A 13,230-nucleotide genomic window follows, 5' to 3' on the forward strand; every position below is an offset into this window, starting at 1 on the left:
GTTCACAGCATAATTTGTCGAGTAGGGGTAGAGGAGTGAAGGAGTTATTCTCTTTTTTTTTTTTGTTAAAGGGTAAGATGGACTACATCAGTTCATCTTACTCTAATTTTATATACCCCCTTTTTTTTTTAAAGTCCATGTCTGAGAATGTTCGAGAAGGACTCAAATTTTTTTTTTGTTAGAGGGTAAGATGGACTACATCAGTCCATCTTACTCTCTGATTAAAAAAAATTTAAAAATATTCAAGAAGATGGACTTAATATTCAACAAGATAGACTTAATTTTTTATTACTTGTTTTTAAAGAGGGTAAGATGAACTACATCAGTCCATCTTACTCTTTTGATAAAAAAAATTAAAAAGATTCAAGCTTAGGTCGCCTTTCTTGATTTGATCGGATTGTGTTGATCAATAATGAAAATCTTGACAAAATAGATTCATAAGTTTTGTTTTACTTAGACTTACTACTTGGATTATTAGATCACTTGAACTGCCCTATAACTCCATAAAAATATATATGTATATATATTACTATAGTATTATTCAAATAAAAATGGTGATGCACTGATCTCCCAACATATATATGAAAAATTTTGTCTTTCTCCACTAGGAAGAAAATTGCTTAGGCATTTGTCCCATCAATGATAACATATTACGTATATATCATAATTTGCAGATTGAATTAGCAAGCCATCCAGGTCAAAGAAAACTACTAAAGTCAATTAATTAGTTAGTGTTTTGATGTTTAGTCAACACACATATATATAATTTCAACTTCTACATTTTGAATTAATTTGGTCAAACAAAAATAAATCTCAAAGCTGTGTGTTGCAAAAGATTTTCCACATTATACAATATACATATCATATCAATCACTTGAACCACAAACATCTGTTAGATTTTAGGGACCATGCATTTGAAAAAATTAAAAATACATAGTTAGCATATTTGTTTATATTGAAACAATGAGTCATATTTATAAAATTTACTAAAAATCAGCATCAATTCATTTAGTAATTTTTTTTTTAAAAGTCTGACTCGTACAGTCGTACTCTATCATATCACTAATGTTTGTGAAATATGTCGATCAATATATAAAGTTCATTAAAAAACAACATCAACATATATTATTTATAAAAAAGAATTAGCATATGTTATTCCTATCATCGTGAAACACGCACTAATCAAGATTTATTAGCATGGCTATACAGGTTGGGATTTCTTCGACCCAACCAGTCCAAAAGCACGGGTAAACGGGCCCAACCCGACGGGTTGGGCCCGTTTTGACACCTCTGGCTTCATCTAATGACACTGCTATGGAGTTTTTGAAAAAGAAACTACTATCTTGGGGAATATCTAATGTCAGGTCTAAGTATATTCACATGAGGGGAATATCTAATGTCTGGTCTAAGTATATTCACATGAGGTGCATTGCTCATATTCTGAACTTGGTAGTGCAAAGCAAAATTACATCCACTATTACAGTTTCCGTTAGGCATTCCAACATATATATATATATATATATATATATATAGCATAAATGGTAACAAATTAAAGCAAGACTACATCTAAAGTAACTATTTACCTTAAAAACAAAACTGATGATGATAACAAAGCAAGATTACATATAACATTACAGTTTAAAGGTAAAAAAAAAAAAACTTACCCTATTCCAGCAGGGTACATTTATGTATGTTGAGATTCCCTCCTATAAGCTCATCACCAGTAACTTGAAACACTTCCACCGGATTACCACCCACCGTCATATTTTTAGCTCGAAACTTGAGAGTATACTCCGTCCATCCCACAACCCTAACAAGCACCTCCTCATCCTCAAGCACACTCTCAAACTCATACGAATTTTCTGGCTAAAATGGTAAAATAATTAGTAAATACTAACTATCTTTTCTGGCTAAAATGGTAAAATAATTAGTAAATACTAACTATAAAATCAAAGATGAAGACGTAGTAAAAAAAACATAAAGAATTTGAAGAAAAAAAAACTATACATACATGACTTTCCTGATAATGCCTAAGAGCCAATTTACATATATTGGCAATAGTTTTGTACTGTGCAGGTTCCTTCGCTCTGATGATGCCAATAGATTTTTTATATCGGATGCCAATAGCGGTGGGTTTCTGAAAAATTATAATTGCAATTATTGAGGGACGTATTCGAATAATTTGAATTCGAATCGAAATATACGAATTCGAATCACGAATTGAACTAACAATATTTGATTTCCCCTAAATTAGAAGCAAAATGAAATCACAGAGAACTGAAAGATTCAAAAAGAAAAAAAAAACTATTAATAACTGAATCATAATTGCGAAGTTCAATCGGAGAATAGATACATACTTTTGGTACCGATGGCCACTGCATATCCTTAGGAAAACTCGCCAGAAATTCATCTGCAAGAGAGGAGCCGGGCGTAGAGGAATCGAGTGGAGAGGAGTCGAGTGGAGAAGAGTCGGGTGGAGAGGAATCAAGTGGAGAAGAGTCGGGTGGAGAGGAATCGAGTGGAGAAGAGTCGGGCGTAGAGGAATCAAGTGGAGAAGAGTCGGCCATGGCTATACCTAGAGGTCTGGAGGCAGATAAAAATAAATAAATACAAATAAATACGGAGCCCTAAATAGGGGTGAGCAAACGGTCCGAAAAACAGAAAAACCGACTGTAATTTTTATTTTTGACTCTTGTAACCGACCGAAGATGGTTCTAAAACCGACCGAAAACCGACTTCATATTCTGTTAGCAATACTTAGAACACTAAATATATATTGTTTAATCCCAATGTGCCAAATGCCAATGCCCAAATTCAAAATATGAAATCCAAAGTAGTAAATTTATAGTATGATACACACACTGCCAAGCCTAATTAAAACCCAAAATATGAAATCCAAAATAGCAAATGATACACACTACCAAGTGCCAAGTCTAAACAAATCAAAGTAATGAAATGAAAGGAAATTCTGCATTTCTGCCAAGCTTCATCCTTCAAAGCCTTCAAATTCTTCATACGAAATATAATAAAGAAATTTCCAGAACATTGGCAGTAAAGAAATTTACTTATTTACGTACTGTACTTAATTAAATAGGTAACAACATATTAATTATTGAGTATTAACAATCAGTGACGTATCCAGGATTTCATTTGAGGGGGGGCGAAGAAGCAAAGGTAAACTAAGTCCAAAAATGTTTGCGTGAACACTATCATGATTACCAACATGTGCACGCAACCTTTCCGGTCCTTTTTTCCAATTGTTGAATCCTACTGTAACAAATGACTCACCCCCAGCTTGGTGTCCACTGCTTTCATCTTTGAATAGATAACAACATAAACAATATGCTGCATCTTTTGATACACTATACTCCAACCAATTACTATGATCGTCAAACCATTTAGAATTAAATCTTCTATTAGCACCCGTAATCACTCTAGTAGGAAATACATGATTTTTTGGTTGACAAGGACCCATTTGTAGATATCGTCTCCGCACAATATCTCTATCATTGATATGATATTCATATATATTTTTCCTTTTACCCGGATCAACTTCAAGCTCATCTATATTAACTTCAATACGAGGCCTTGTACTTGACACTTCCTGACTACCTTGACTAGATGAATACCCAAAAGAAGTTGATTTTCTTTTGAAAAATTTTTCCATAAATGAACCAATAAAACAATATTATATCATAAACTAAACAAAACACATTATGAATTCTGACTAATAAACAGATAAACTGATTCAGTGTATTCTGTTATGTCTAAAAGCTATGAATTCTAATTGCTAAATGTCTAAAATACATAAATAGATAATCCATTGATAAAATATATTTTAGTTCAATATATAAACAGCAAAACAGCAAAATATATAAACATAGTTCAATATATAAATAGATACATTGATAAACAGCAAAACAGGGACGCTGATCTTTTAGTTCAATAATCATAGTTCAATAATCATAGTTCAAATGTGAACCTGAGAAGTAATTTAAATAATCACAGCAAAACAGCAAAATATATAAACATTAATTCAATAATCATAGTTCAAAGATTTAAATAAAATTAGAGAAATTAGGATTTAGGGCAAAATTTAAAGTAGAGAAATTAGGGCAAATGTGAACCTGAGAAGTGAAAGGAGATTAGAGGCGTGACCGGTAGCAGGGACGACCGGCGAGCTCCGGTAAAGAGGCGAGCTCCGGCGAGGAGCGAGGATGCGACACGGAGTGAGCGAGAGAGTTGCGACTTGCGAATGAGCTTTCTGCGATCTGAAATTCTGAACTGCAGAATAAGGAAAATAAAAAAAAATTTATATTTATATACAGCCCCAAAACGACGTCGTTTTGGGGCTGTATATTTTGGGCAGTGGGGGCAGCTGCCCCCACTGCCCCAGGGCAGTTCCGTCTCTGTTAACAATAAAATAATTTATTAATAGTGTAAAATTATATCTATTTAATTAAACATTTAACAAAATTTAAAACAATAATGAAATATATTACCTGACTCACTGACTACCGATTGATTGACTGGGCCGTCTGAGCGTTCGGGGTCCGGTGACTCGGTGAGGTCCGTGAGGGCGATGAGGCAGAGGAGCGAAGGCCAGAAGGCGTTGGCGTGGAATCGTGGAAGGCGGGAAGCTGGAGGGCAGTAGGGTCCGATGACTCGGTGAGGTCCGTGAGGGCGATGAGGCAGAGGAGCGAAGGCCAGAAGGCGTTGGCGTGGAATCGTAGAAGGCTGGAAGCTGGAGGGCCGACTGCCGAGGGCGTGAGGCCGAAGCGGAGAAGCCGAGAAGCAGAATCGGCGTCGCACTCTCGCGGAGAACGGGATTACGGGAGATTGGGAGAAGGTCCAAAACTCTAGAATAGAGTGCGTGAGGAATTTTGAATTACGTGATTTTAGGACTAGGTCAAAGAAATCATATATTCATATCTCAGATCATATTTGGGCTACAAGTCTGGGCCTCTAGCAGTACAAGTTATATATAATTTTCTAAAAAAGAATATTATATATATATATATATATATATATATATATATATATATATATATATGTCGGTTATCGGTACCGATACCCAAAAACCGAATAATAATCGAAATACCGAAAAATCAAAAATTTTTTGAAACTAAAAACCGAAACCGACCGATAACCGATTTTTTCGGTTGTCGGTTATCGGGCGGTTAACCGATTTTTTGCTCACCCCTAGTCCTTAAGTAGGCAAATTATTGTGTGGACAAATAGAGTGAATTCCTCTTTTGGTCCTATTGTTATTGGCGATTTTTTAATTTTAGTCCGCTTTTGTTATTTTTGTCACATTGAGACCACGTTTATTTAAAATGTACCAATTTTAGTCAACTGTTAGTATTTACGTCAGTTGACCGTGTAATTCAGGGGCATATTCGTCTTTCTACGTTTGTCTCTTCCGTGCTGTCGGAAGGATGCGAGAGGATGGACTAGTTGACCTCCGACGACTTGGTTTCCAATTAAATTCACTGACGTCACCGCTAAAATGGGCATCCCCATATTGGTGTTCCACGGAATAGGCTACTTGCAAGCTACAACATGGCGTTTCTTTCATCATCTTCTTGTTCATCATCAATGGTAGAGCTGGAATACGAGATGCCGCATGTGTTAGCTATGGATGACAGCTCAGTGGACCGCAAACTCATCGAATGGCTACTCGCTAGCTCTTCCTGTAAAGTCCACAACAGAAAATGGGCAGAGGGCACTGAAATTTTTGGGGTGGGAGAGGGGCATCATGCCATGACAAAAACTTCCATAAAGAAAAAGAATGAATATTCCAGTGAACGGGAGAAAGAACATGTAGAAACTTCCATAAATTTTGATCCTCTGTACCAACTTTGTTCCACAAAGATTGTCAAAGCTTACAGTTTTTCCTTAATAAAAAAAAATCAAGGAATCAGAGTCCAGAAGCTATGAAGTGTTCGTCAATAGCGTCTACGAGCTCGAACCCGAGTATGTATGCCCTCATCTCCTCTTTAACACAAAAATTGAAGAGAAAGCCCTACAGGAAAAAGGAACAACATTATCACCCCCATCTAGCGAAGAAGGACACGAGATCTTGAAATAGCTGGACACCAAAAAATCCAATTTTATAATCTATGTATGCTTCGGAAGAACCTCCCACTTCACAGCGTCGCAACTCCACGAAATCGTCGTGGGCCTATAGGCATCCGGGAAGCAGTTCATCTAGGTGGTGCGTAAGGATGACAAAGACCAAGAAAACCAGGACGAGGAATGGCTGCCAGAAGGGTACAAGATAAAGGGCAACCTAGGCTGGTTAACCTCCTTGTGGTCCTTTGCCGGCTAGGATCACAGGGCGAGTGTTTACTCACATACTCGGAAGAGGAGTGGGGTTTGCCTCGATAAACCCAATAAAGGGTAAAAAGAAGAGACAAACATTAAAAGACCAAAATGTCCCCAGATTACACGGTCAACTGACGAAAATACTAACGGTGGACTAAAATTGGAACACTTTAAATAAATGTGGTCTCAATGTGGCAAAAATAACAAAAGCGGACTAAAATTGGAAAATCACCAATAACAATAGGACCAAAAAAAAGAATTCACTCTTATGAATAAAAATATTATGAATAAAAATAATAAAAATAAATAATTTGCTTCACTGAAGGGCAACCCTTAAGACCTCTAAAAGAAATAGGTTCTTTAAGAACTCAACTAAAAGGCTTCTCCACCAGAAAGGTCAAGGAGTTCATATAATCTCTTTCCTAAGGAATATCAGTTAATCTAAAACTAGACGTTTCTTCATATCATATATAGGAAATAAAGATGCCATCAAGCATCATATCACCTGAATTCCTTGACTGAATCTGAGAGGAGTAAATGGTCTAGATGATCATGAACAAGACTTTATTTTCAATTCCACGAAAATGATCAATGTATTTCCGCAATCGTAGACCTGACAAGATGTCAACTACAACTGGCCATGAAAGGTGTTTGGCAAGGAGAAGCGCTGCCCATACATCACCCTCTCCATGAACAGCTCCAAGCAATAAGAGGCCTTTATTTGCCATTTGTATCACTTGCAAAACCTCAGCCATGTCTCTGTCAGCATAGCTGCATTCAAATGGATGTTGGACTTGAAAGTAGCGAGTAAAGGTTCAGCGGTTGACATCCAAACATTTAACCCACTTAAACACCAATGTTTCCATGTTTTTAGACTATTTATCAAGTGGTTCACGAAATGGGCAGTTGATATGGACTGGACCACATGGTGAAGAGGTTGCAATATGAACAGCATAGTCAACTGTGGTAAGCAACATCCTTGCAGAAATATCATCAGTTGGTGTAGGAAAATTGAAAAAATGCCTTACATATGGACCAAAGTGGCTGACCTGATATACAAAAATGAAAGATACTCAGAACAGGACAAATACTAACAGAAAACATAAATATTAAGGAGTATATTTTAAATGTAATAAATATTTACAAATCAACAGAAACATTTGAAAATATGAATATTTATTACATGAATTTTTGTATTGAAGAACAACTAAAGTTGAAATCAATAATTTTCCAACTTTCATAACCTTTTCAAATTTTCATATTCAAAGTTAAATAATGGCTTAAAGTCCAAAATTACAAAAACTACCGACCAGGGTAAGGAGCAGATCTCATTCATTAGAGGTTTTTGTAGTCACCTTAGTAGCTTTTTTTAACAGAAAAGAATTTCATGTAGAGCTTTATACGTGACATATTTTACACTGAACTGAGTGTCTGATTTCCTTTTTTTGCAATTCAACCCATAACTGTTCATAGAGCAGTGGCTATTATACTTCAAATTATTAGGGGAAAACAACCTGATTGATGGCTATTATACTTCAAATTATTGCAACTCTGGAGGACGATCCGCTGTAAGTACGAGAAGTGGGACAAATTCTTGACTTGCCTCAACAATCTGCAAATTACCATAGAACAATGGAAGTCAAGCCACAATTTTCATAAGCTATAATATATCTAGCAAATCAATTTGATTCTCTTTTTTTCCCCTTAAACAGAGAACTACAAAACATTTTAAAATTTGAAAAAGTTCAAGATAAAATAAATGTAATGCAGTACTACATAATTAAACTCACAGCAGGATGGAGATTTGAAACTGCCGTGCCTGATGATGTTATGACAACTGCTGGTCTCTGAGAACCTTTGGCATAACCAACAGCATGAAATGAAAGTGAACGCTCATCTATGCATGCAATACAAGTTGTAGTTGGATGAGTAGAAGCGGCAATTGCTAGGGGAGATGACCTTGAGCCTGGAGCTATACAAAAATACTAGATGTAGAATTAATTAGATGTTTGTAACCCAATAAAGTAAATCCGGTTATTGAAGGAAGCCTCACCGTTAAACCAAGTCGGTTGCATTCTTCAATTATAAGAGATGCCCACAAGAAATTAATGTTGGCCCATTTTTGCTTTATGTACTCAACTTCATTTAGATGATGGCAGTGACACTGTAAAAGAGTCATATACCAAATGGCTTCAGTAAAATTTGTCTATGGTAACTGAAGAAAAAATGGTTATTATTATTATTTTTTTCACTGTATTGAGGATGCAGGAAAAACGAATGATTATATTCCCTTGCTTTTGATTGATAATAGGAGGGAGTCTGGGGGCATCAAAAGGATAACTGGAAGGGAATATAATCAAAACTTCAAACCTTGCATACCATGTTATTTGCAATAGCCAAAGAGGGTGAAAGCCTCACGAAGAACTGACTGGAACAGCAGGTAACCTCTTTCTGCATGAAACAGGTGCATTAAATAGATACCAGAAACCATTTAGTTCAATCTGCATCGAGAATATAAAAATGTAGCAAGACCATTTTGTATGTGCAGAAAAGAGTAGAAATAGACAGCTTCTAGCACAGAAAGACTTCAAAAAGTTAGAGGAACAATAATTACCAGGATAAAGGGAATACCAGTTCCACATTGCTTGGTCCAAGATAATTTCTAACCAGCTGGAATGGAGTGCATACCTACAAAAGAAATTTGCATTGGAATGAATTTGAAGGAACAGCTGCATAATTTTTTTTTCTTAGGGAATGCTTATAATAACCTTGGAATATTTGAATAATTGACGTATCAGCTTTCACAATCAGAACATAAATGAGAATTATTATTTCAGTGGTCAGATTTCAAAACTAAACTGTATTACCATTTGGATATTTTCATCCTCTATTGTGTTAAATTTCCCAAGAGTACTGCTAATGTGTTTGCTGCTGCATCCTCCTGATTTGGTGCAACAGCTATGTTTGGCCTGAAAAATTAAATATAAAAAGAGAAACAATAGATTAAAGATTTTAGACATCAAAAAGAAACATCAACGTTGAGCAAACAAATAGGATGAATCATATCAAAGTTTTTCAAAATATAATAAGAAATTAAAAAGAGATAAACTAGACCGATTTGTAAATGTTAGGTTCAAAAAGGATGTACAGAAGAGCAAGAGGTCAAGTTAGAACAAGTTGTTTTAAAAGGTAATGTATATAGACAACAATTCGGTTGAAAATTGAACTATATACAGATGTATCTTGCTTCCAAATTCATTTAGACAAAAGGGGGAGTGCACAGATAAAATTTTCAAAAAAGAATGGCGATAAGGACAGATGATGCAAACAGATATTCAAATTTAAAAATTTAAGTCATAAAAAAAAACTTGTAATCAATAAATACAGCACATAAAGATAGGATCAAAAGAATACCTGGAGAAGAGAGACATCATATGTTTGAAGAGCCTCTTCAAAGTTGCACATAGATGAATCATTCCATGCCAGTTGCACAGCCAAGATTGCAGTACCTCCAACCTCATCTAATGTAATCTACAAAAATAAAATTCTCAATTTACATGTGGGCATATGTTAGGAGTAGCTCATATATGAGTACAAGAATGGGCAACTTGTGAAATATGTTCATGTGTTAGCTTCAAATATTTATGAAAAATATCAACAAAAACAAAGAATAAATTGTGAAAAAAGTAATATACCAATAAAAAGGAAGAAAACTAAAATTACCTGGGGAACAAAAAAGTAATCTGAGCCAGCCTCATGCTTCATGAAAGACAACAGTTTATCAGAATCAATACCGAAAAATCCATAAGCCACTATAAGTTTTGGATCAATGGAAACATATCTGCAGAAGTACCAATTTATCAAAATTAATGTAGAACCGCCTTCATTCTTCACAGAGTGTGACACTTTAACAGGATTAATACCCAAAAAGCAATAAGCCCCTAAATATTTAGAAAAGAAAAAAAAAAAAAAAAAGGAAACATATGGGCATAACTATCAATGGTTCACCTTATTTAAGAGCAAAGTGTCATTAATCTTCTTTCAGAATCAAGTCATAAATCTACCATTAGAACTATAAGAATAAAGGGGCAATTTCACCAAATACTTTTACAAAATTATTAAAATCCATTTTGTTTAACCCCTAATTCCAAAACATTAAGGTTCCTTTATCCTTTGTCATTGTAATCGTTGCAAATGTTATCATAAAGGAACATTTATTTTCGCAATGTTCACTGACTCAATATATCTTTCTTTGATATTTAAAAAAACTTTTTACACTTTCTTTACTCATAAAAAATAAAAATAAAAATAAAATAAATTAAATCATTTTACAGTTGACTAAGTGAACTAAGGGTTTTTTCAATCATGATTTGAGATATCATAAGCAAACAAATTAGTGAAGTAACAATAAGAGACAAAACTACCTTCCACTTTCACTCAATTCTCCAGCAGTGGTTGAAGAAAGGCCCTTGAAGTTGATTGCAGAACCAATTCCAAAGACTCCATGAGTTCTACCCAAAGCAAGTGATTTGTAGGTTGGATGGTCCCTCTCCTTGGAAAGAAAGATTATTGGAAACACTGCTGATGACTCTGGCTGACAGCAGAACCAGTTCAAAGACTTTGGACTAGGTGGAACTGCAACCTATGAGTGTGACAGGAGCAGTGTCAACCAAGAATTCCCAAGTCCATACAAGCATTACATGAAAATATATAACATTAATCAAAATAACAATGCCCTCTTTCTGTTTCTGCCAAAGTTTCCTCAAATACAGAATTCCCATGCCTAACTACACAAAAAGCCTCACTTCATGAGTTCCAATAGAAATCTAGTTTTTTTTAATCAAAGTTGACAGAATTCATCGGGACCAAACAAATGACTTTAAATTAGAACTGAGCAGATGATCCTCACTACCTGAAATCTTAGCATACCAAAAGCACAAGCAGGAGGGTTGGCCTTCAACTCCTCAACAGCTTCTTCAATCTTCTCCAACCCTTGCTCTAGCGTCAATGCCAGAGGCAACGTCCGAGTAATACAAGTCGACACTATCAATGCTGCATCCTCAAGCTCCAATACTCTACCTTCCCGAATCGAGCACCGAACCACCTGCACATAAACCCAAAACAAAAAATAAAAAATAAAATTCAAGCAAACCATAACACCACAATGTTTCTAACTTCTAACACATTTTGAGCTCCAAGCAACGAAATGCAGATTGCAGAACCTCGAATTTGGGGTACTTCATGGAGCGGAGGATACTCAAGCGTCGCGGAGAAGGTTGGGGGAAATGGCTGACGTTGAACTTGAAAACCGCGGGGCTTCTGCGGCGAACTTGAACATACGGAGAAATCTGGAAGATATGAACGCCTTGCAAGGTGATTGAGTTCATTGCAGGTAGATTTGAGGGGGTAGGTGGGTTGGGATTTGGGAAGATGAAGAAGATGAGAGTAGAGGATATGGTGTAATGTTAGGGTGTGTTTGGAAAAGCAGGAAAATATTTTTTGGAAAATGAGTCATTTTCCTGAAAATAGTTTTATTTTTGGTGTTTGATTGCATTTTGGAAAATTGTCTTTGTGTGTTTGGTTCATTTTCTGGAAAATGAATTAAATTATATTATTTTACATTTTAATTATTTTTTAAAAATATAAAATAATAGTAGTAATATATAAAATAATAATATTTCTTTTAAAAAGTAACAAATGTGACCATTTTGGCCAAAAAAGTTGTTGAAGCCAAGTCCGGAAAATGACTTCTGGCCAAAAAAGTTGTTGAAGCCAAGTCCGGAAAATGACTTCCGGAAAAAAAATTTGTTGAAGCCAAGTCCGGAAAATGACTTCCGGAAAAAAAATCCGTTGAAGCCAAGTCCGGAAAATGACTTCCGGAAAAAAAATCCGGAAGTCATTTTCCGGAAAAATGGCCTCATTTTCCTTGGTCAACGGAAATTGTTTTCCGTTGACTGCCTCATTTTCCTTGGTCAACGGAAATTGTTTTCCGTTGACTGTATTTTCCATGCACTTCCAAACACCAAAAGCCCGAAAAATGATTTCCAGAAATCATTTTCCGGGCTACCAAACACACCCTTAGCCGATTTAGTAACGAATTTGGAAGGTAGTTTTAAATGGGTTTGAAAATTGGCGGGTAGGTCTTTTTTGGGCTAATTTATTGGGCTTTGGTGAGTAGTTATGGGCAAATTATGCCGTGGACTCAGGTCGGACCGGTCCCATTTCACTATTTTTTTTTAAAATTACTAAACATATAATCCTGAAATGTGTGAATGTGGAGGTTTCAAATTGTGAATATGAAGTATAGAATTTGTGAATGTAGAGTTATGAATGTGTGAATATAGAGTATATAATTTGTGAATGTAAAGTTATGAATGTGTGAATCTGTAGTAGAGTTAATAGAGTTCTAGTTGCCCTGAAATCAGTGAATGTGGAGATTTCAAATTGTGAATGTGGAGTATAAAATTTGTGAATGTAGAGTTATGAATGTGAGAATCTGTAATAGAGTTAATAGAGTTCTAGCAACTTGTAGCCCTGTAATGTGTGAATGTGGAGTTCCCAAGTTGTGAATATGGAGTAGAGTTTTGAATGCGTGAATGCATAACAGTGGTAATATAGTCACTAAACATATAGCCCTGTAATGTGTGAATGTGGAGTATAGGGTCTGTGAATGTAGAGTTTGTGTTCTGTTGTGATGAGAAGCCGCCGTTATTTTTTTTTAAATTGTAAAACGACGTTGTATTGGACCCAGGTCCACCTTGCAAGGTGGACCTGGGTCCACGGCATAACTACTGGTAGTCGTGTTGGGCTCACCGTCATTTGAATTGGACTTCGGAGAGGTCCATATTGAGCCTGTTAGTCATTACATTTTCTTTGTGTATCTAAGATGAGATCTCATGATTG

General features: G+C 35.6%; 1 pseudogene; it reads right to left on the reverse strand.

The window, feature by feature from the left end:
- Nucleotides 1–5,815: 5,815 nt before the first annotated feature.
- LOC116001815 lies at nucleotides 5,816–11,771 on the reverse strand (annotated as a pseudogene).
- Nucleotides 11,772–13,230: the final 1,459 nt, after the last annotated feature.

Source organism: Ipomoea triloba, chromosome 13 (genome assembly GCF_003576645.1).
Source record: "Ipomoea triloba cultivar NCNSP0323 chromosome 13, ASM357664v1".
Taxonomy (NCBI): domain Eukaryota; kingdom Viridiplantae; phylum Streptophyta; class Magnoliopsida; order Solanales; family Convolvulaceae; genus Ipomoea; species Ipomoea triloba.